This window comes from Cupressus sempervirens, chromosome 5 (genome assembly GCF_028749045.1).
Source record: "Cupressus sempervirens isolate cs-2001-9-10 chromosome 5, ASM2874904v1, whole genome shotgun sequence".
In the NCBI taxonomy this organism is placed as follows: domain Eukaryota; kingdom Viridiplantae; phylum Streptophyta; class Pinopsida; order Cupressales; family Cupressaceae; genus Cupressus; species Cupressus sempervirens.
The window spans coordinates 321,293,032-321,315,879 of NC_143122.1; the positions used below are offsets into that span (position 1 = coordinate 321,293,032).

General features: G+C 31.8%; 1 pseudogene; it reads left to right on the forward strand.

Annotated features, from left to right (window-relative positions):
* Positions 1-9,790: 9,790 nt before the first annotated feature.
* Positions 9,791-21,657, forward strand: LOC149555956 (fatty acyl-CoA reductase 2, chloroplastic-like; annotated as a pseudogene).
* The last annotated feature ends 1,191 nt before the right edge of the window (positions 21,658-22,848 follow it).

The window sequence follows — 22,848 nt, forward strand, 5'->3', positions numbered from 1 at the left end:
TTGTAAGTCAAAATGTCATAAAATACACCAGATCGGTTTTGATCCCAGATGAAGATATATTCTCTTTGAAACATTGGTATTTGTATGTCATTTAACATTACTTGGAGCTCCTCTACCAAATGAAGGAGGTGGGGATATTCCCCAAGGCACTTTGTAATCCTAGCCCAATCTTTGTTAGGAGAAATGTAATTATTAACCATAGAACCAAAGAATTTTTTATTTTGTCTCATAATGTGGCTAAATTGGCTTTTAACTATAGCCTTGTTCCCCATCCATATGTCCTCCCAAAAATTGGTCATGTTTCCATTGCTTACCTGCCATTCGACCCTAAGTTTCAAAATATTACTAGTTCTAAATAATATTATTCCAAATTATGGAACGAGGGGGAAGGTCCTTAGAGATTAACATGGATAAATAAAGGTGTCTTTCATTAGATACTTGGTGCTTATGATTTTGCACCAATCATTTTACTCAAGAGCTAAATTCCAACCAATTTTGGCTAGCTAGGTTTTGTTTAGATCAGTTATCTTTGAGATTCCCAAACCACCTTGTGTTTTAGTTTGCAGACCATGTCCCAATTGACAAGACTAAGTCTAGTTTTCTCCTCATACCTATCCAAAGAAATTCCTTTAAATCTTCTCTAGATTTTCAAACATGCTTTTAGAGATCTTAAATAGGGATAGGAAATAAATAGGTATACCTTGAAGGGAGACTTGAGAGAGTTGCAGTTTGCTAGCATTACAAAGAGTTTTTCCTTTCCATCTCGCTAGTTTCCTCTAAATTTGTTTGAGAATGGTGTTTTAGAATTGGGGGGTCACCTCCTTAACAGTAAGTGGGAGACCTAGGTAGGTATTTAGGAGAGTTGTCTCATGAATACCAATAATCCAAGTGAACTTATTTTTAAGCTCTAAATTAGTGTGGAAGAAGTAAATTTTTCTTATATAGTAGTTCATTTGTAGATTTGACACTAAGGCATAGTCATCCATGAATTGTTTCCAGTGTTTGGCCTTAATGATCTAAGAGATCCCAAATAGAAGGGTGTCATCCAAAAACTATTGCAAAACCCATAAGAAGGCATTAGCAATTGATATCTTTGTTGGAACTTGGATGTATTCCTTAGATGTTGTATTGATGACTAGTTTTATCATTGATGACAACGTATTTTTGTGTAATCATGATAGGCACATGTTTTGTATATCACAGGTTGAGTATCAATATAGCGGAGTTGGTCTATGATAGGATATGTTATGCAAGCTTAGATTTGTGTAGTAGAACGAGTATAGACATCATGTCTATGTTTTTCGAGTCTTATTTTTAGCTTTGGATGAGTTATAATTTCTTTAGTAAATACAAGTGTACATGGAATAATTGTAGAAATTGAGAAAACCAACTTCACAGCTCACCAAGAACACTTGCATGCAAAATAACCTGTTGCTAGAAGGAAACCAAAGAGGAAAAAGAACAACTTGGAAATCTCAGTGGAGTGAGAGAGAAAATGTATTCCAAGATAATAAAACAAGAATTACAAGGTTCAACCTATAAAGGGAAAAAAACCCTAAAGCCTAAAAAAGATAGGTTGCACATTAATAATTAATAAAAGAATTAATTATTAATGTACCTAAGAGAAAGCTTAAGCACTAAAGAGTAATACCTTAACTAATTAAATCAATATGATTTAAGTAGTAAGAAAAAAAAATATTACTCTAACATCCCCCCTTGAGCTAAGTATAGGGGTTAAGCCAACCTAGCACAACTATGAAAGTAGAAAATGGGTCCTGGCAACAAGGCCTAATCAGGTACTCAATACAAGGAAATCTTTGCAAATTGGAGACAAAGAAGAAAACCTAGTGGGAAAAAATAATCTCCAATAAGAGATTTTAAAAACAAGGAAAAAAAAAGGAAATGGCTCAAGAGACTCTCTCAAAACCATAAGTACAACCGGCCCCCCCATGAGAGAGAGAAGAGACACCAAAGCCCCCCTAGAATGATGGAGCCCCTATATAAATGATTGAACCAATAAAACTCCAATGTAGAAGAAATAAAGGCATAGAACAAGGAAACCCCTGAATGAGATATGAAACTAGAAGGCCTAATTGATGCTCAAAGGATCAAACATGAGGATCATGAAAGGGAATCCCCAATCTAGGTGGGGTGACAGGTGTGCTGATACTGTCATGAAAGAGGAGACAAATGTCCTCTGTAGAATCCTCAACAAGTGCACCTGGTGGCTCGATGAATGGAGCTAGAGGGTCAAATAGAGTTGAAGAAGAATCCTACTAAAGAGAAGAGACTTCAATAGGATGTGGTGTGGCAGTCAAAACAATGATCTCAAGAACAATACAAAGGTTCAAGTGTCCTAATTGATTCACACGATGTTCTTGTGAATGAGAAGAGTTGTGCTCCAACAATGGAGATGATGGACCAAAGTGTGAGAAGGTGTAGAGATGGGTGGTATGATCAACTATCCCTTTAGCAATAATGCCTCCTATTGCACTATCTTGAATGAACATCAAATCTGCAATGAACTCAACTATCTTCCTTGATCCACTATTTCCTCTCAATCCTCTTCTACCTCATAGGGGTCTAATTTTCAGTCTTCTTCCATATCTTCGACATCTAGCCAAGATTTTGGATAGGGTCATGCATTACAGGCATCCATTGCATCCCCTTCCTAGGTCCCTTGGATATTGGATTTGAGTTCTTCTCACTATATGACATCTTCTCAAGGGGTCTTCTCTACTATTGAGGCTTCTCCCATTCCTCATATTCTCATGGGGAATAACACTACCCTAACAGTCTATGGGAAAGGTTCAGTAAGCATTCAAGATGGCACATTCAATGATGTATTGTATGTTCCATCTCTATTTGTAAACTTTCTCTCGATTTATCAGATTACATAGGGTTTTCTAAACTTCTACATGGTATCAAAGCACCTGTATGCAAAATAACCTATTGTTGGAAGGAAACCAAAGAGGAAAAAGCATACCTTGGAAATCTCAGCAGAGTGACACAGAAAATGTATTATAAGATAATAAAACAAGAATTACAAGGTTCAAACTATAAACGTGAACAAAACCCTAAAGCCTAAAAAAACTAGGTTGCAGATTAATAATTAATAAAAGAATTAATTATTAATGCACCTAAGAGAAAGCTTAAGCACTAAAGAGTAATAACTTAACTAATTAAATCAATATGATTTAAGTAGTAGGAAAATAAAATATTACTCTAACAATAATGACAAAGATAGTTGGTGGTGTTTTGTTATATCTTATTGGCTAGTAAGACTTAATGTCTATGAGCTTGGGATATGATAGAAAACTTGTTCTCGCACCTATGTTTGAGAGTGAGAAGCAATTAGGCTATTCTCGAAAGGTTTTTGTTGTATAATATGCAATGTATTTTACTGGCAGCTGACAATGTTGAGGAACCATATATTTTATCATTGTAAAATGCAATATCATGTGTGGGAACTTTATTATAATATGTGTAGTGATGATTATGAAGGTGTGTATGCCTTAACACATACATATGTAATTAGTGCATTGGGGCTCTAACAAGCTGACCTTATTAATTATTTGTAAAGGGGTAAAAAGGAAAGATATTTTCCTTGGTTAGGTATGTCATGTACAATTGATTGATGTGGATGCAAGCTTGTATATTGGATGATCAAAGCAGAGCTTTAAAGTAATAGTTTTGGAAAGTAGGTTTCCTTTTAATTTAGTTCATAATTCTAGATATGTTATCTTAGAGGTTTATATTTCAATTTTTTTGGAGCATTTAGGCAATGGGTCTACTTTTTTCCTATCAGCCTTTAATAGAGTTGGAACCTTCTAACAAGGATTTGAGGTCTCCTAATAGGGACCTTTCCTCTAACAGGGGTTGTTGTACTAAATGCATTGTATTGAACTCCTAAAAGGGTCACATCCTTTCTCGAGGAATTTATATATTAGTACACTATGTTGTGTGTGCCATCCCCACTAGGGTTTTTCCTATGATCAAGGGTGTCCCTAATCAACAAATCATTGTATTATTGTGTATGATTTCTTATTGTTGTGCATCATTATTTTAATTATTGGAGATTATTTTTATAAGTTTCTTTTTAGTTATATTTGGTGACAACTAATCCATCCCCCCCAGTTGTGTGTGGACTTTACTTCTTAAGAATTGGCATCAAAGTATCAAGGCCTCTTTTAGAAGGAAGCTTAACAACTTGAGGAGATCTATGGCTTACAAGATGAAAATTCCTAAGCTTGATGGCGATAGCTATAATAGTTGGACAAACAAGATGCTAACACATTTGATCTGCATGGGGTTGACTTTTGGTTGGTTACAAAGAGTGAAGTTAATACATAGAGAATTAGTTCTCTTCAATCACAAATGAGGAGAAAAAGATATTTGGTGTAACATGATTGCAAGGGAGGCATTGATAAGTTTCGTATCCGAATTAGGTGTAGGAGCACCTAGGATTTTAATAGTCAAAACCCCAAATTTTGGTTTAAAGGCCCTTAAAAGGGTCCTTGAATGTAATAAGAGTAGTTGTGAGCCCATTAGGAGGCTTGGGTGAAGTTTTATGTCATTTGTTGTGATTAGGTCAATTAGGACCTACAAGTTGTCACAAGTATTGAAATGTACATAGACCCTCATATGGGGTTAGCAATGTTAGATTGGTTCAAGTAGGTCTTAGGAAGGGATACGAAAATATTTTACACCTTTCTAACCAACAAGAAGTGGAGTTTGGCAATGGGTCAAAAAGTTGCTCCCAAGTTGCATAGCAACTTTGTAATTATAATATGTTGCATGTGCAAGTAATGCAAGATTTTATGCTCGATGTAGAATTGGATATGGAGAGTTTCTTTTAGTTGGAAACCAATTCGGAAGCCAATATAAGGCTCCTAGATTGATTCTTGTGGGGTTGGAAGAAATTTTGTACATTTTGGCATTACAAACAAGTGACAGTTTCTTTTAGTTTTCTATATAGTGGTTTTTTTTTGTGCAAATTTTTGAGTGCTAAATATTTTTTTCTTTGAAAGTACCTTGTAACTAATAAAGAGAGGGTTTGTTTCTAAAATAAGCCCCTAACTCTAGGATCCACCATGAAGAATTAATGGTCATTGGGGAACTACTAGTGGGGGTAATGTTCTTTATTTTTGGTGGATTGTAGAAAACTCACTTTGGTAAATTATAGTGAACAGTTTTAATCGGTAAATTATTGGGTTAAGTTTGCTAAAGTTTTAAGTGTTATTATTTATACCTTTGGACTTGGGGATAACTGATTCAAACACCACCACCCCCCCCCCCCCCCCCAACTCTCAGTTATCCTAAATATTCTAACACATTGTACAAAACTTTCATTGTGCCAATGCATTTTTTTTTCCTAAGTCCAAAATTTTGAATGCAATATGGGTCATGCTTCTCATGCTTCTCATGATCATTTTAGCCAATCTTCATTTACAAGTTTCTTGAGTCATTGTGGATGGAATTCTACATTCAAATCTACATCTTGGCCTAGTCATTTCACCACACCCAACCTTTTGAGAAGAAGTTATACCAATAGGATAGAGGAAGCGAGTGACTTGAGAGTCTCATTATTGATCACCTCGTGCGGCAAGGGTGACATTTTGAAAGAAGGATTTTTCCCTATTTGGTGCTTCTACACTATTTGGATTGTTGTTTTGAAGGTGTCATAATTGGCTTGAATGAGATTAGTGTAGAAATATAATTTTTAGAAATGAATTGGTATTTTGACATGTTTCTCAAACTTATTAGTCAATTGATGAGTTAATTCTCTATATTTAAAGCCTTCCCAAATGAAAATGTATATGAAACTCTTAGAATATGAAATGCATGACAACAAAAGTTCTAAACAAACGCTAGAAGTTAGGGCTTTGAGGAGTGCATATCACCCAACCTTCTTGTGTGAGCAAAGAAGAAAAATATGAACAAGATGATAATAAGTTGATGGCCAGGCTTATGACTTGGATGCACCTATAAAACTTTTGGATGGGATTTTTCATTAGACGGTTCAAAAAAATGATCAACTAGAGGTGCTTTATCAACTTACCACTTTCAAATAGAGAAACATTATCTATTGTTTATATTTTGATGAAGATGGTTGTTGTTTACTCTTATCTTAAAGTTTGAATCACTTTAAACAAATATTTTTGTATATTTGAAAAATATATTATATTAAGTTTGTTTTTAAAAAAATGGTTATTTTATGTCTTTTTTTACAATATTAATTTTAATATATATTAAAAAATTTAATTTAAAAAATAGTTTAAAAAGCTAGCACAAATTTTACATAATAATTTAATAAGATAGTTATTAATTATTATATAATTGGCAATAGTTCATATGAGCCTCTCATCAAATAGGTCTTGGGTTTGAAACCACATTTGAAGTGATGTACTTTATTAAATAATTATTATTATTCTTTTCATAGATTTATTTTAATTTTTTTTTCTTATTTATCAATTTCTATTATTACAAAATTTATCTTCAATTTGGATATTAAATTATAAAATACTATATTGAGGTTAAATTATCTATAAAGTAAGTTGTATAGCCTCTTTAATACTTTATAAGATAAATTATATTATGTAATAAATTAATAAGTTTATCAAAATAATTTAGTGTATTACTTACTTAATTATATATTGATTTTATCTTTAGAATTAATGATTAAAATTATACTATTTTTATAATTAAAAAAATCTTTATATATAATTTTCTTTTAATTTTTTATTACATTCTTTTTTTCTGTTCTTTTTTTAATCAGTAAAGGTCGAATTTTTTATTACATTCTACTATACATATGTTATTATTTTATATTCTATTGTATTCATCTTTATTATATAAAATTAACTCTAATCTTAAATTTATACTCTAATTGAAACCCCAATTAAAATTGCAAACATAATTAAACTAAATAAAATATTCAACAAATTGTTTCCAAAATTTTAATGACTTTTTATTGCTTTGATGTTTTATTTGAACATTTGCAAAAAGATTTGATTTAAAAATCTCTAATGATAAAGTTGACTTATTTAATATTTTGAACTTGAAAGTAGAAGTGTTGAAAGTCATGGTTGTGAAAATAAATGGATCTAATCTATAGGGGCATATTAGCTAGATCTTGGAAACGAATTGAAAATTTATGATTTTTAGAGTCCATTTTAAATTTTGAACTTTTGAATATATGTTTGTGAAAATAAAAATGAACTAATTTGAATTCTATGACTACATTGTTTTCCACTTTTATACCTATTCCTATGACATACCCATTGCACCTTATATAAGTATAATAAATATCATTTATTCCTTTGACTCTAAAGAGATGTTGGAATATATTCTGACAAAAATCAAATGTTACATCAATTGCACCATAACTACTTGTTACCCAAATATTTTACAGAGAGTTTAATTATATTAATTATTCAGTAAGAGAGAGAGATTAGTCCTATTGAAAAATCAAATTTTCTCTCTCCCCGTACTTTTCTCTCTCCATTTACTAAAATCTTTAGAGAGAAGTACGGGTTAAGGTTTTGGTTTGAGTTCCCACTCTCTCTCCTCGCATTTTTCTCTCTCCACGTACTAAAACTTTTAGAGAGAAGTATGGGTTAAGGTTTCGGGTTTGAGTTTCACTTTTTCTCTCTCCATGTACTAAAGCACTCTCTCTCCCCGTACTCAAACTTTTTAACCTAATTCTAACTCGAACTTAATTTCCAACTTCTAATTAATTGCCGGCTGGAAGTAAAGATTGAAAGATGCAATCTAAAACTGGTTCCTAATAGAGGTTTTGGAAATCATTACACAGGAAGAATGTGCAGTAAAAATGTCTATGGATAGCTACCAAAGCAGAATAGAGACGTAACTTTCAATCTCAGGCATAAAACCAAAGGCATACAATTAGAGACGATTATCAATTTTCAAAGACATCGCTTTGGCAGTGCAATTAGGGAGATTTTCGAACATGGTTATGATGATCTTACAATCATTAATGAAGATCACATACAAAGATAACACTCGCTGCTCACAAGGATTGGAATGCAATTATCATGTCTCTCACTTATGCGCACAGTGAATGGAAAGTTTGTGGAATCATTAACCCAGAATGTAAGATTGTTTCTATTGGCAACTCCCATGACGGTTAGGCAGCATGCCAACATTCTATCTATTGATCCTAGTGAAGAGCAACCGACCCAAAACAGCACAATTGAAGTGAGAACGATACAAAGATAAAGCCGCAAGCGAGGAAAGTTAGGAGCAGAGGAAGTTTTCAAATGTTTGAGAAAATGACCACATCCATCCTGCACACAGTAAGGAGGGAATACTGACGCTTGGCGTGGGTATATCTCACATATATACTCATAGATGGTGTTGAGATACAACCAACACAATAATGGTTTGAAGAATAGATTAACAAGCTGCAGGTGGAGAGTGGAGCTTTTAAGTAATTCTCACTATGTTTGAAATATTGCTAGCATGAAATCAAAGGAGGATCATGTCGTTTTAACACACTCCATAGTTGATAAGTAGCTGTGTAGGATGAAATATTTCTCTAACCATTGACAAATCAATGCTCTTAAACAGAGATTATAAAGTAACTCCCATCTTCCTAGCATGCAGCCGGCTCATTGAAAACATCAGAATGCGTAGAATCTGTTTGACAGAATACCTCAGAGAGGCATAGCTACCCAATGACAATGATAATTTCTTAATAAAATCAAGTCTAGTGCAAAGCGTAAAGCCATGGATGATGCAATGAATCCACCTGGCACGATATTATTGCATTATGCATGAGCTGTTTGGAAAAATGGCAAATGAGAGTCAAAGAAATTCAAAATAGAACCACACAAGTTGGAAAGCATCTACAAAAAAATTTCTCCTCCATCTCAATTCAACAACGAATGCTCATAATAGACTAAGAAGCTTCCAACTGTAGCAGATTTTTGTTTGATGGAGAATTCTCATCCCAAGGCTAAAATCGGGTAGAAGAGAATGATGGCATTGATGTGATTAAAAGAAGATATTGCCAACTTGCATTATCATTGCATCCAAATAAAAAGAAGCATCCCAAAGCAGAGGGTGCATTTAAGCTTGTGTCTGAGCTCTTTGTTTGACATTGAAGGGTGTGTTTGTTGCTCTGACTTGACCAAATCAATGACCTCTAATTTGCTATCTACCTTTCTTGGCCACAGTTGAAGGCATATAGATGTCTTTCAGACAGAGATAAACACATGCTGTTTGATGCTCATAGATCGAAGAATACCTACAAAATTTTCTTGAAGAATTCTGGTGATCAAAATGGTAGCTGTGAATCCTCGGTTCTTGGGGAGGTTAAGCCAACACAGAAGCTTCCAGAGTATTTTGAATCATCAATTGACAAGAATGATCATCATAAGAAAAATAAATCTGATGATGAGGAAATCCAAACATTCTATGAGAGGGCAAGAGCAAGAGTTGATGCCTTGGCTCAGGCATGAAAAGAGAGAAAAACTAAACTGAAGGAGAAGTTGAAGGTTTTGGAGGAAAACATTTTGTGGGTGTGTCATATTTGGGGGAATAAATGGGATCCAATAACATGAATAATAACAATCTGGTAAGTTTGGCACCAAACCAAGCGTGTGCAGCATGCAAGCATCAGAGGAGGAAGTGCACGAAAGATTGCCCATTGACACCATTTTTCCCTCCAGAGGAAGCGAGAAGATTTCAAGCAGTTCACAAGGTGTATGGAGTGAGTAATGTGTTGAAGATATTGAACTAGTTGGATTCCTTTGAAGATAAGAAGATGGCGGTGAACTCCTTGTGTTGGGAAGCAGAGTGGAGGATCAGAGAGCCTGTCTATGGTAGCATGGCCTTTCACAAACAGCAGCAGGATTATTTCAGGAATGAGTTGCAGAAGAAGTCTAATGAGGTGGAGTTTTATAGAAAGCTTCTTCATTCACACAAGAGAATAAGAGGGATTCAAAACCATGAAAAGGAAGAAGAAGAAGATTTCAATCATCATAACAACAACAACTCTTTGCTTCCTGCAACAATGGAGGTGCCTCACTACTATCATCCTCACTTTGTTGTACACCAAGGTGCTATAAATTCAAATTTTGCAATATTAGAGGAGACCAGGGAACACATCTAACGAGGGATGGTAATTCAACGGATGTTTATGATTAGTCAATGTTAGATGAAAACTTAGGTTTAGAAGGAAGAGGATCATGATTTATGTTTTTTAGCGAAAATGTGTGGAATTGGTTTTAGGATAAAGTTGTCTTAGAATTTTATTGATGTATTTTGTAAAAAGTCAACTTTAGAGTTATCTCTAGTTTTGGTTTTTCTAACTATAGTTAATCTTTAAGGGTTAGAGTTGGTTACGAACCATCTTCAAGTAGTCCAAACTCCAACTTTTTGGGTAGTTACGAACCCGAAAATTTGGTTATTCTAAATTGGCTATAAATTCCTGAAAATTTCATCTTACAGAGGACTTTTTTGACTTGGATAGAGGAGAAAACTTATGCTCTGATCACAAAGCAATTTTTGGAAAGTATGTACAATTGTTGTTTTTGTGTAATCAGTTATTTCTTACTTTCTTGGTGCAAGGAAATAAAGGAAGTACATTTGAGTTCTCTGATTCTAAATCTAAATTCTTTAGAATGTTGATTCTCTTTGTAGTGAGCATTCTCACGGTATGGTGTAGATATTTATGAATCTGTGGATCAACATTGTGCTAGTAATAGTTTTCAAGTGTAGATCTTGATTGTTGTTATTAGCGGTTTTAATTTAGTAGTTTGAGAAAACTTTGAAGTCGTGTGGTGCATTCGTCATCATGAGCTTTCTCCCCTTTCAATTTTAATTTTATACCTATTTGAAAAGCTTCAAAATTATATCATACGAGGGAGTTGCTCCTCCAAATGCAGAGGAAGGCCGCATATCAAGGGCCTATCCAACTGTTGTGAACGGTTTGCCACACACTCTGTTGGGCCAATTCTACTATGACAAATCTGTTTACCAACACTACTTATGTACCTGAGAAGCTTAGGGCCCATTTGGTAGCTGGAATTAGAATGGAATTGGCATTCAAAATTCTTAAAAATTTCTAATCCATTGTTTGGGTCTGCACAATCAGAATTGGAATTGGGAAAAAGTAGAATCCAGTATCCCCATGTGACCCCCAAAACAAGGATTCCAAATTCTTCAAAATAGTTGTTATTTAGAATTCCCATTTTAATTCCCATTTTAAATCCCATTTTTTGAAAATGAGGATTTCAACTAAAGTAAAATTTAATTGGGTTTGACATCCGAATGCCCGTTTGAGGTTAACTTTTTTTACACAAATTTTTGAAATTTAACTTTTTTTAATGGGGGGAAAATTTTCTGCTATTACTTGCTCATATGTTTGGATAAAATAAAATAATTAGTACCGCACATATCTAAATTCTTTCATCTTTTTAAAACTTCTTTCTTGATTTTTTATTTTACAATGAATATTGACATTTTTGGCATGTGGAGTTGAAAGCATCATGAATAGGGCTTTGAAAAAAAATTAGAGATACAAATCATCTTTCTATTTATAACTTATATACTCGTTTTTAAAACCATATATTCGTATTTTGAACCAAAAGGGCTTGGAATAAAAAATTTTGAATATCAAATATTTTTAAGTTTGAACCAAACAGTCCCAAAAAAATTCCAGAAATCGTAATCTGGATTTCAAATTCTAGAATCCCAAATCAAGGGTTTCAGATTCTCATTCCTAAATCGTATTCCAGCAACCAAACAGGCCCTTAGTGAGGACCTTAGAAGAGGGGCCGTCCCATATCATTCATTTCTTTTGCCCAAAAGTCCTGAAAAGATAGTTGCAATTTTAGGTTGTCAAAGCCGTAATCTGACAAAGCTTAATAAACTCATTGCAGCATCTTTTCTTATACGGAACATTAAATATTGCAGGATGCCTGTTACGAGACACAGCTTAATGTTATATATTGACGTTCGTTTCCCTTGACTTCATATAACGATTCTTAGCCAATATGGAAGCTTTCAAGTTGTTGTCTCAGGCATCTTCTTTAATAACCTCTACAAGCATGGCACTCACCTTTCTAAGCATTCTCTATGTTTGTATCAACAAAGAAGAAATTCAATCATCTACCTCACAGTTAGAGAGTCAAATTCTCCTATAGCTATGAGAAAGAGAAATGGGCCAGTGAAGGAAAATTCATTGTACAAGGGACTGGGTATACTTGATTTTCTCAAGGCCAAAAACATTTTAGTCACTGGTGCAACGGGCTTCCTTGCAAAAGGTATTCAAACTTATGCTTGTTTTAGAATTAGAATGTTGTTTCTCTTGTTTACACAACTGATTTTGGATTTAAATTGATCCATGATAGAGTATAGGCAATAGTGTTGAACCTTGGATAATTTCTCTTCAAATCAATCTTTTGAAGAGAAGAAAGAGCCGACTATTTTGATCAAAGTGAAGAGATTTCTAACATTCATCATAGTTAAAAGTCAGAGCTTTTGGATTTGATTGTGTTCTATTTTTTTGTTATCAATGATGCAAAATACATTCTGTGAACTATCATCAAGATGAGTATAAGAGAGCACAAGAAAAAATGTAGAAGTACACAATCTAATCCAGAAGCTCTTACTTTTGAAGAACATTTGATTTTAACACTAACAAATTTCTATGATCGATCAAATAGAATGAATGTTGATTTTAGATTTGATTGTGTGCAAGCTTTAACAAATTTCTATGATCTGTGAAATAGAATGATAGTGGATTTTGGATTTGATTGTTGCAAGCTTTTACATTAAAATTTATATCATCTTTCAACTGTTCTTATCTTGATGATGAATCATAGAATGTGATTTGAAAAATTGATATAAAAACTTGTATAAAATCAAATTCAGAAACAACATTCACACCATTTGATTTTTTTCAGTCCATCTTGTTTTGATTTGTCGTACTGAAATATGAAGTAGTTCAAGTATTGTGATTATTTTGCATTGATGCCTTTCATCTAAAAATGATTTTGTTTGTATGGAAATTTTAGTTTCTGTTTTGGGTCTTATAGGTTGTGTCCCAATGAATCATAAAATATGATTTGAAAAATTGATATAAAAACTTGTATAAAATCAAATTCAGAAACAACATTCACACCATTTGATTTTTTTCAGTCCATCTTGTTTTGATTTGTCGTACTGAAATATGAAGTAGTTCAAGTATTGTGATTATTTTGCATTGATTCCTTTCATCTAAAAATGATTTTGTTTGCATGGAGATTTTAGTTTCTGTTTTGGGTCTTATAGGTTGTGTCCCATTTGAGAGTCTAAATCTCATGGGTTTGCCATTTGCAGTGGTGATTGAGAAAATTCTAAGGACACAGCCACAAGTTGGAAAGCTCTTCTTGCTTATCAAGGCTAAGGATTCAGATGCTGCCTTGGAAAGAATAAAGGATGAAGTAAGTTGTCATGTTTATTCTGCCATGAATCTCATATAGTTTCATAACAATATATGTAAAATGAAAGAAACAGTAAAATCTGTTGTGTGTGTGTGTTAGTTTATTCTTTATTGATAATGATCTCTAAAGAAGAGAAAATATCTCATATACGAATACACACTACAAGATAAGAAGATGAATTGCACCGGATGAAGGATGAAGCAGGTAAGCTATGATGGACATTCTGACATAGTTCATGTTGTCATTAAAATGTCTGGGGGAAAAAATTAGGACTGAAAATGTTTTGAGACATGGAAAGTAAGAACATATGTTTGGGAATAAGATTATTTTAGAAAAGAAGAGTTTTCAGAGGTACAACAATTTGATAATGTTCAATAGATCAAAGATAGCTTTTGAGATTAAGATTCTATTATTTAATCTTTATATTTACACAACAGTTATTAATACAGATTCTCTATGAGACAACAGATTCAATTAGATCGAGCATTATATGACATTTTTAAATATAGAATCGTTATTACTAAAACTTGATTATGAAGTCTTTTGACAAATAGAATTTATTTTAGTTGCTTTGGAGGAAATTAAGTTCATATTTCAGATGGATGGCTCTAATAAGATCAATAATTTTACTTTTGTGAACATGGATGGCTCTAATAAGATCAATAATTTTACTTTTGTGAACATGGCCTAAATGTACTGAATACTGAATCTATCATTCATTCTCATAAAAGGATTCTTATAAAGAACTGCTCTTAGATTAAGATATAATCAAATCTTGGTAAAATACCATGGAAATGTATTCTTCTTTATGATGAAATAACTCCTTAATAAAAACCTAAACAACCGAGATTCAGAACTTTCTTTTTAATGCTTATTACTATTATGCATTACTATAACTATTGGACCATCTGTTTGACATAGAATGTTTCATTGTCTCCTCCAAACAGATAATTTGTTCAGAGTTATTCAGACATTTAAGAAGCATTTATGGAGATTAGTATGAGGAGTTTGTACTGACAAAACTTGTCCCTGTTGCTGTCCCTGTTGCTGGTGATGTTTCATTGGACAATCTTGGAATTGAGGTTGATATCGTGGAAATGCTTGCACGCAATGTAGATGTAATCTTCAACTCTGCAGCTCTCACTTCATTTGATTCCAGGTCAGTTGGTGTCTGACATGCACTAAATATTACACGGTACAAAGATTGTTTGTTAAGGGCAATGTCTATACAGCTACGAAAATGCACTTCCATACGAATGAGAGGACTTGGTTTATTTTTTTAAAAGTTAGAAAAAGCAATGTAAAAGAAGTGCATTTTCGTGGCTGTATAGCTACGGGCGTTTGTTAACTACTTAGAGCTTTTCGAATTGACAGTTTTGTTATTTATCTATGCCTTATATAGGTAAGCAGATCATCATTATATAAGCAGCATAAAATATGCACTACGCAATTTATTAATTAATTTAAAAATCAAGTATCAGTAGCTCTGTGATTTATAAATTAATAAATAAATTGTAGAAACTGTCACATTTGATACATATTTTCTGCTGTTTAGTCACGGGTGTTATATAAAGGGTTAGGAGAGTTTACAACTAGAGGAAGATATTAGGTAGGTAGTCCTTTAGGCTAACCCTAAGTCTATTTATGTCAATTATTTTGGTGTACTTTTATAGGTAATTCTAAAGTTAAAGTCAAGGTTTGGGTTGTGGAGTGTGAAGTGGTCAAAAAGTTTCATTTTAAAACACTTGCTTATATTCACCGCCTATTAATCACTCACGTCAATACACCTTGTGTTCACCCCCCAATATTTACTCACCAAGAAACCAATAAAGACCAGATCATCAAGTGCGAAGTGGTAAAAAAAGTTCCATTTTAAAACACTTGTCTGATACCCCTGTTATGTTCACCCCTCAATAGTCACTCAACAAAAAAACCAATAAACAATAGGTCGTGGAGTGCGAGTGGTCGAAAAGTGTCATTTTAAGACGCCCCATATCCATTAAACCCCCAGTAGTTGTTAACCAAAAAAATCAATAAATACCAATACTTGTAGTAAAATGTCCAACAGTTGTTATGAAATTTCCAATTTCCCAATACTGGAGCACAAATGGATTAATCACCAACCAAAAAAGTTAAAAAAATGATAGACTATTAGTACATATGCAATCGACGATTGGAGGTAACTATCACAATTAGAGGATCACCTAGCACCTACAAGGTCTCTTCCCCTAGTCATTATAACTATCTTTTTAAATCTATATGTTGGAAACGGTATGCTTTCTAATATATGATGGATTAGAAGAGTTTACAACTAGTCATTAAAATAATCTTTTCAAATTTATATATTCAAAATGGTATCCCATTTTGACTAATCATTTTGTTGTCTTTTTATATGACTTAAGCTTTGGATAATAATGGGGCACAATACAAAATCTTTTATGTACAAGAGTCTAAAAAGTGATCATTTTAAGTGTCTTTTTATATCTACTAAAAATTGTCCAAATAACCATGCTCTACAAGTACCTTTTTCCTTGGTCTTAACCAAGTTTGACTTTTGGAAAGTAATGAAGCTCTTTTGTGTGCACATGGGTCTTAAAGTGGCCATTTTAAAGATAACTACTTAAAGGTGCCTTAAAAGTTGTACTCTAACTACATAAAAATTTGTCAATGCTTATGTACAAATGTCTAGGCGATGTCTATATAGTAGAAAATTTGCACTCGATTTGACAGTTTATGTAATTTATTAATAAATTTTAAAACCACAAAATCACTCATCTGTGACTTTAAAATTAATTAATTAATTGTATAAACTGTCAAATCGGGTGCATATATTTGACTATTTAGCCAAGGGAAAATGTCTATGGGTATGAGACAAGTTGTACATCTAAATTTATTAGTAGACTCTTAGTTATCATTGTTTTGGTTGCTTTTAAATTGGCAATTGGGAAATTGGAGAAGCAAGAAATTATTTATATTTGGATCATTGATGGTACGTGTACTCTTCCTCACTCTTCCTCTACTCTTCCTCCAATGTGGTTAATCACTTTAATGAATTTATTTTTTAATTTTTTGTCTAATAGAATAGTTATAATGTTCTATTTGGGTAAGTAATGATATATTGTTCTTCTAATGTGGTTAATCACTTCTATCTAATATAATATAATATAATAGTTATATGTTCTATTTGAGTAATTGATGGTATTTTGTTCTTTTAATATGGCTAATTACTTATGCCTAATGTAATAGAAAAAGTTAATATTTAGAATATTTGACGATGTTAATTCTAAATATGAAATCATTTTGAAAGTTGATAACATTAGTTCTTTAGTTGAAGAGGATAATATCAACCAAACTAGTGACTTATTGATTAATATTAAATATTTCTAAGAAAATTTTCACAAATGAAAACATATTTTCTTTTAAAAAAAAAATTGATCGCAAGCTTGTGTGCTTGCAACGATGAGCTGATAGGTGCTTACTTTAAGTAAAATAAAACTTAAATTTGTAATAAAACAAATAAATAATATTTTTAATTAATTAATTAATTATATACTAATAAATTATCATCAAAAAAATATTCCCATAAAAATTTATTATGAAAAACTAATAAGAAAAAAGCATGAAAAATATAACATGTACAAAGTGGAGTAAAAAATATAAATTGAAATAATTATAAAAACTAAAAACTAGATCCAATGACTACCAAGTGTTCTACTTATTATCATGAGAGATAGATTCTTGTAAATCACTACTCATTAAACATGAGTCAATGAGTTTGACTCAAAAACTACACATAACAATATCACAATTTAACTCGTTGCGGAAAAATGTCTCCTACTTATTAATTTAAAGTCTATTAGCTTAAATAAATGAATAAAATCATTTAAGAAAATTAAAAACTAAACTAATTTAAAATCTACCAACTTAAATATATGAAAAAAATCATAGCAATTCTCACAAATATCATATTGGCTAAACTAAATATCCATATTTAAATGAAAAACTATACTAATTTAAAAAATAAATTTAAACAATTTAAAAACTATAACTTCAATCATACAAATATCCTATTTGCTAAACTCAAAATCAAAAAATAATTATAAAAACAAAAAACTTAACTAATTTAAAGTCTAAAATATTTATTTTTAAAAAAAATTCTAACAATTATTAAAACATGTAGTAAAAATATAATAACTCCTCCTCAAAGTATATTTATAAATTAAATAGGAGAGGTAAAAATAAGATAAATAAATAAATAAGAAAAAATAGTATTATCTTAATTTTACGGCCAAAAAATTAAAAAATTGAAGGTAGTTTCAGTTAAAATCAAAGACAATGAGAAATTACGATAGTCAATATGGGCAAGAAATGAAATGAGATATTAATCGATGAGGCTACAAATTTGCGTGGAATTGAATGAAAAAGGAAAATTTAGAATTTTTAGAAGCACAGAGTAAATGGTGTTGAATTCTGGAGAAATCAATAAAGATTTTGCATAATTTTTAGTGGTAGGCATTAAGTTTTCCTGGAATCAGCGAGGTAGTAAAAACAACAGGAAATTTGACCAAGAAACTATAAATTATTATGAGAGATTGTAAGTGATAATAAGGTCTTGTAGGGTTTCAGACGACAACGTCGCTGAATGCAAAGAAAACAGCAGAGATATTTTGTTCTGAGCTTTTGAAGCATCAAAAAGGGTTTTTTTGTTCTTTTATTTTAACTGAGGGATTAATTTTTCCTTTGATTTAGCAGAAAAATTTAAACTTTTTCTCAAGTTCGTGCAACAACAAAACCATTCTCAAACTCTCTAGTTTTTAGATTTGGTTGTAAGTTTTTTAAAATTAATATTTAGAATCACGCTTTTTCATTTTTTTGCCTGTGTCACTCGAAATACTGGTCAAATAATAAATAAATAAATAAAACAATTGCAGATCTCATAAATTGTAGAAATTTGTTAGATCTCGAAGATTCTGGATTTTAAACCTGGCATTTATATTTATTATTTAGGTATGATGTCGCTTTGGAGACAAATACAAAAGGGTCGTCTCGGCTCATGGAGTTTGGAAGAAGTTGCAGAAAGCTGCAACTCTTTTTGCATGTATCAACAGGGAACCTTTATGTCATAATTTATGCTTCCTGTTTAATGGAAGCAACACATTATTTACATTCTGAACATTACATTGCTTTTGCTTTGTTAACCTACAACATATGTCAATGGGCAAGGAGAAGGTAGGATTGCCGAAAAACCGTTCAAAATGGAAGATTGCCTAACCAAAGGGTTAGAAGATTCTCCAGCTTTGAACATTCTGAATGAATTTGAACTGGCCAAAATTGTTCGACCTTTTCATGATGATGGCATTTGCCAAACAATGAAAGACATGGGTTTGAAAAGGTACAGAACAAATTCCTGAGCTGCTTCTTGATTTGTCATATTCTATTTCAATCTTTATAATCTACGATCCGATTTATCTTTAAGAGTGGCCTATAAGTTGTTTCTGAGACGAGAATTCCCAATATTTTAGTAAATAATATATTTTTACCTTGTGAACTTTGCAGGGCAAGAACATATGGATGGAATGATGTTTATGTGTTTAGTAAGGCGATGGGAGAGATGTTTTTAGACCATAACAGAGGAGAAATTCCATTGGCTATTGTTAGACCTAGTGTGATTAAAGGAACCTACAGCGATCCATTTCCTAGATGGATAGAAGGTCTTCGGTAAGAGCAAACTTAAACTCATGAATGTATCAGTTATTTACTACTATCTGGTAAGAACAATTTTAAACCTCATGAATGTGACAAGTATTTACTAGTTTTTGGTACTTGTCAAAGTGTCTTTGAAGATAATTTGTAAGAACGATTCAAAGTTGTTTGTGCCATCTATATCAATTTGGGTTCATTTTATTAGGGGAGAGGATCTAGTACTTGAACATTGTAACTTCAAATTGCTCCCAATTTTTTACAACAGGTTACTTGGCAAGTCATCTACTTATAACTAAGGTTTCAAGTCCACATCACCTGTTATGATGCCACATCAACATGCTTTTTGCCAAGTTGTCTAAAACAGCTCAAAAAAAAGTGAGACCAATGGTCATGCATAAAGGGTACCCATAGTTGAACAACTGATGTGGCATCATATCATTGGTTAATTTTTATAAATCAGGGTATATTTTATTCAATTTTGGGTAGTTAGCATCACAAGTATTGGTACAATGTTGTCAAAAAAAATTGGACATTAAGTCAATAAATATAAGTATTAAGTGAACAACTTTTATCACAACTATTAGACATTAAGTCAATTAGTGGGTCCTCTCCCCTATAAGATTGTTTAAAAAGTATTAGGACAAATCTAATTCATTTTAGTTAAAAGTTTAATACATTAAATCGTTCAACTTCAAATATACCAGGCAAACTTTTCTGGTTTGTTTGATTTTCTGATTTGCAATTAGTTTGGAATTCCCACTTTCTTTCCTCCTTTTCTATTTGGCTGCTAGAGGGCCTTAGTTATGTTCATTATGAGCGTTTTTGGTTGGTTGATTCTTTCTTCTTCAATGTAAAAATTGCAAAGGTAAATGATTAAATGTTGTATCATGTCAAATTTATTTGTATCAATGTTTTCAATCATATTCAGTGATTTATTATCAAGATGTAAGAGAATTATATGAAGGCAATAATCTGCAATTTTCTTTGACAGTTTAATTCTGGACATCTCAAATTATTTAGCCTTGAAATGGAGTTCCCTTCTGTAAAGGGTTTCAATTGTAGACATTACATTTATACAGTCTATAGTAATTATGTTGTATGTTTCTAGATTCTATTACTACAATATAATTTGCATCAACTTTTGAGGAGGATAGTCAATGATCTATTATCAAGGTATAAGAGAGCTATATAGAACTTTCAAAAAATGACTTTTATGTCAGACAACAATTTGATATTATTATTCTATACTAACATTATAATCATTCAATTGATATAGAATGGTGGATCCAATAATAGCCTACTGTGCAAAAGGCCAGCTCTCTGCCCTTATTGCTGATCCAGGCGTGGCTTTTGATATAGTAAGTATCACCACACACTTTTAACAGTGTTAATTGAATTGTTTTGACAAATATAATATTAGACATAATTTTCTTCATGTGTTTATAAATACAAATAATAAAATTTTCAGGTTCCAGTAGATATGGTTGCAAACGCAATACTTTCAGTAATGGAAAAGCATGCTGGTAAATCTGGGCTAGAGATTTATCAAATGGCTTCCTCTGTTGCGAATCCAATATTTATGGGAGACCTTTTTGAAATGTTTTACCAATATTTTAAAGCCCACCCTTATGTTGACATGAGGGGTAAACCAGTAAAACTAAAGGATTCTCTCAAGCTGTTTGGAAACATGGAAGATCTCTCTTCTCATCCCATAAACAAATCATTAGATGTAAGTTGCACTAGATTTTTTTATATAATTCATGATTATATAGTTTTTTAAAGACATATTTGGAGGAAGTTTGATGTACACATGTATGAATTATATAGTTTTTATAAGACATATTTGGAGGAAGTTTGATGTGCACATGTTTTCTTATTTAAAAATAGTTCACAGTTGCTATTCAATTGTCTTAATTGATACGAGTTTATATGAATTGAAAATTTGAATCTCATTTAATGATTCATCCATAGAGGAGTCATTTTGGTGAAACATATATCAAATTAATTCTATTTTTCTTAATTTAGTCATTTTACTTAAAATTTTAGAATGTTGATTACTACAATGTGTGATGATAATAGACAAATGGTGGGCACCCTTTTGTTCAAATGGAAAAGCAAGAACGCATTGCCATGAAAGTAAGAGCCCGTGTGAACAAACACATTGGCAGGATATACTAGTCATATTTTACTTGCAGAGCAAGGTATTTGATAAAATTCATTTCACTCATTTTATTGTTCTTCTTATATTAAGAAATTATCTCACAAGAATTGTATTTATCTTGATTTCAGATTTGATAACTCAAACACGAATAAGTTATTCCAAGAACTCTCCCAAGAGGAAAGGGAAATATTTGGATTTGATGTAAATAGGATAGACTGGGATGATTACATTATGAAGGTTCATATTTCGGGACTCCTTGAAAATGTCATGACGAAAAAAAGATCGAAAGCCATCGAACAAGATAGGAATCCTGCAGTCCCTCTATTGGTGAGGTCTTAAGACTTAGATGATAAAATAGGTTTATCAGGTAGTGCTTGTTTTTATAGGTTGTCTTAATTTTTTTAAAAATTGTTCAAATATGTTATTTATATTAAGCATTCTTAGCAAGTTTGAGGGAGTTGTTTATGGAAAATTCTATGTAGCAAACTAAAATCTATAGCAATATTTTAGAGAATTTTTTTATTAAGATTCTTTACTATTCTTAGTAGTTAATAGTAGTTTAATATTCATGGTGGTATTGATTAACTACTTGAGAGGATGTTGCCTGAGAAGTTTTTTAGATGTATTTATTAAAGGAAATATATGATTATCAAATGTTTGTTATCTATTAAAAGAGCAACTGATAGAAGTTAATAATTATTAAAAAATAAATTTATTATTTTACTTTTGAAAATGATAAAGTAAAATATAATTCAAGATAAATTTGTAAATACTTTTATATAATTAAAATGTACATATAAACATCTTTATGAAGTTGTTTTAATCAAGAAATTATATTGTATTTTGATAACAATGAGTTAATAAAATTCAGAGTGATTGCCCACACATTTAGGAGGACTAGTTAGCTTCTACTTGCCCCTTCCTCTCCTCAACTTGGGAGTTGGTAAGACCAAGGTAAGGAGGGTTTAGGTTACCGTACCTATAAAAAGGTTAGCAAAATATAATAATTTGTTCCTATTAGTAACAACATAAAACTATGTTGTATTTTATATTGAAGTGTATGGTAGAAGTAAAACTAAAACTCATTTATATATACATGTCAAAGGTAATCATGCCATATTAAATTGTTTTTTAAATATGATATTGAAAAGTGCATAAAAATTGGAGGCCAAGATTAATTATCATGTGACTAAATTTGAACCCAAGACCTCTTTGATAAGAGGCTCACAATTTACCATTGTGTTATAGGCTCATGCCTATAATTCAAGTTCATGTTATAGGTAGGACTAAAAACTAAATGAATTGGGGTTTAAATTAGGGTTGTGATTTGTCTTAGGGTTAGAGTTGTTATTAGTATTACGATTAGAATTAGATTAAGTGTTCTTATTAGAGATGGATTTAGAGTTATCATTAGGTTGGGTAAGATTTAGATTTTTTTTTAAACAAGATGTAAAATATTATTTATCATAAAAGAATCATTACATAGCAAGACCAAAAATAAATCGCGAAAAATTTGATAGCATCTAAACA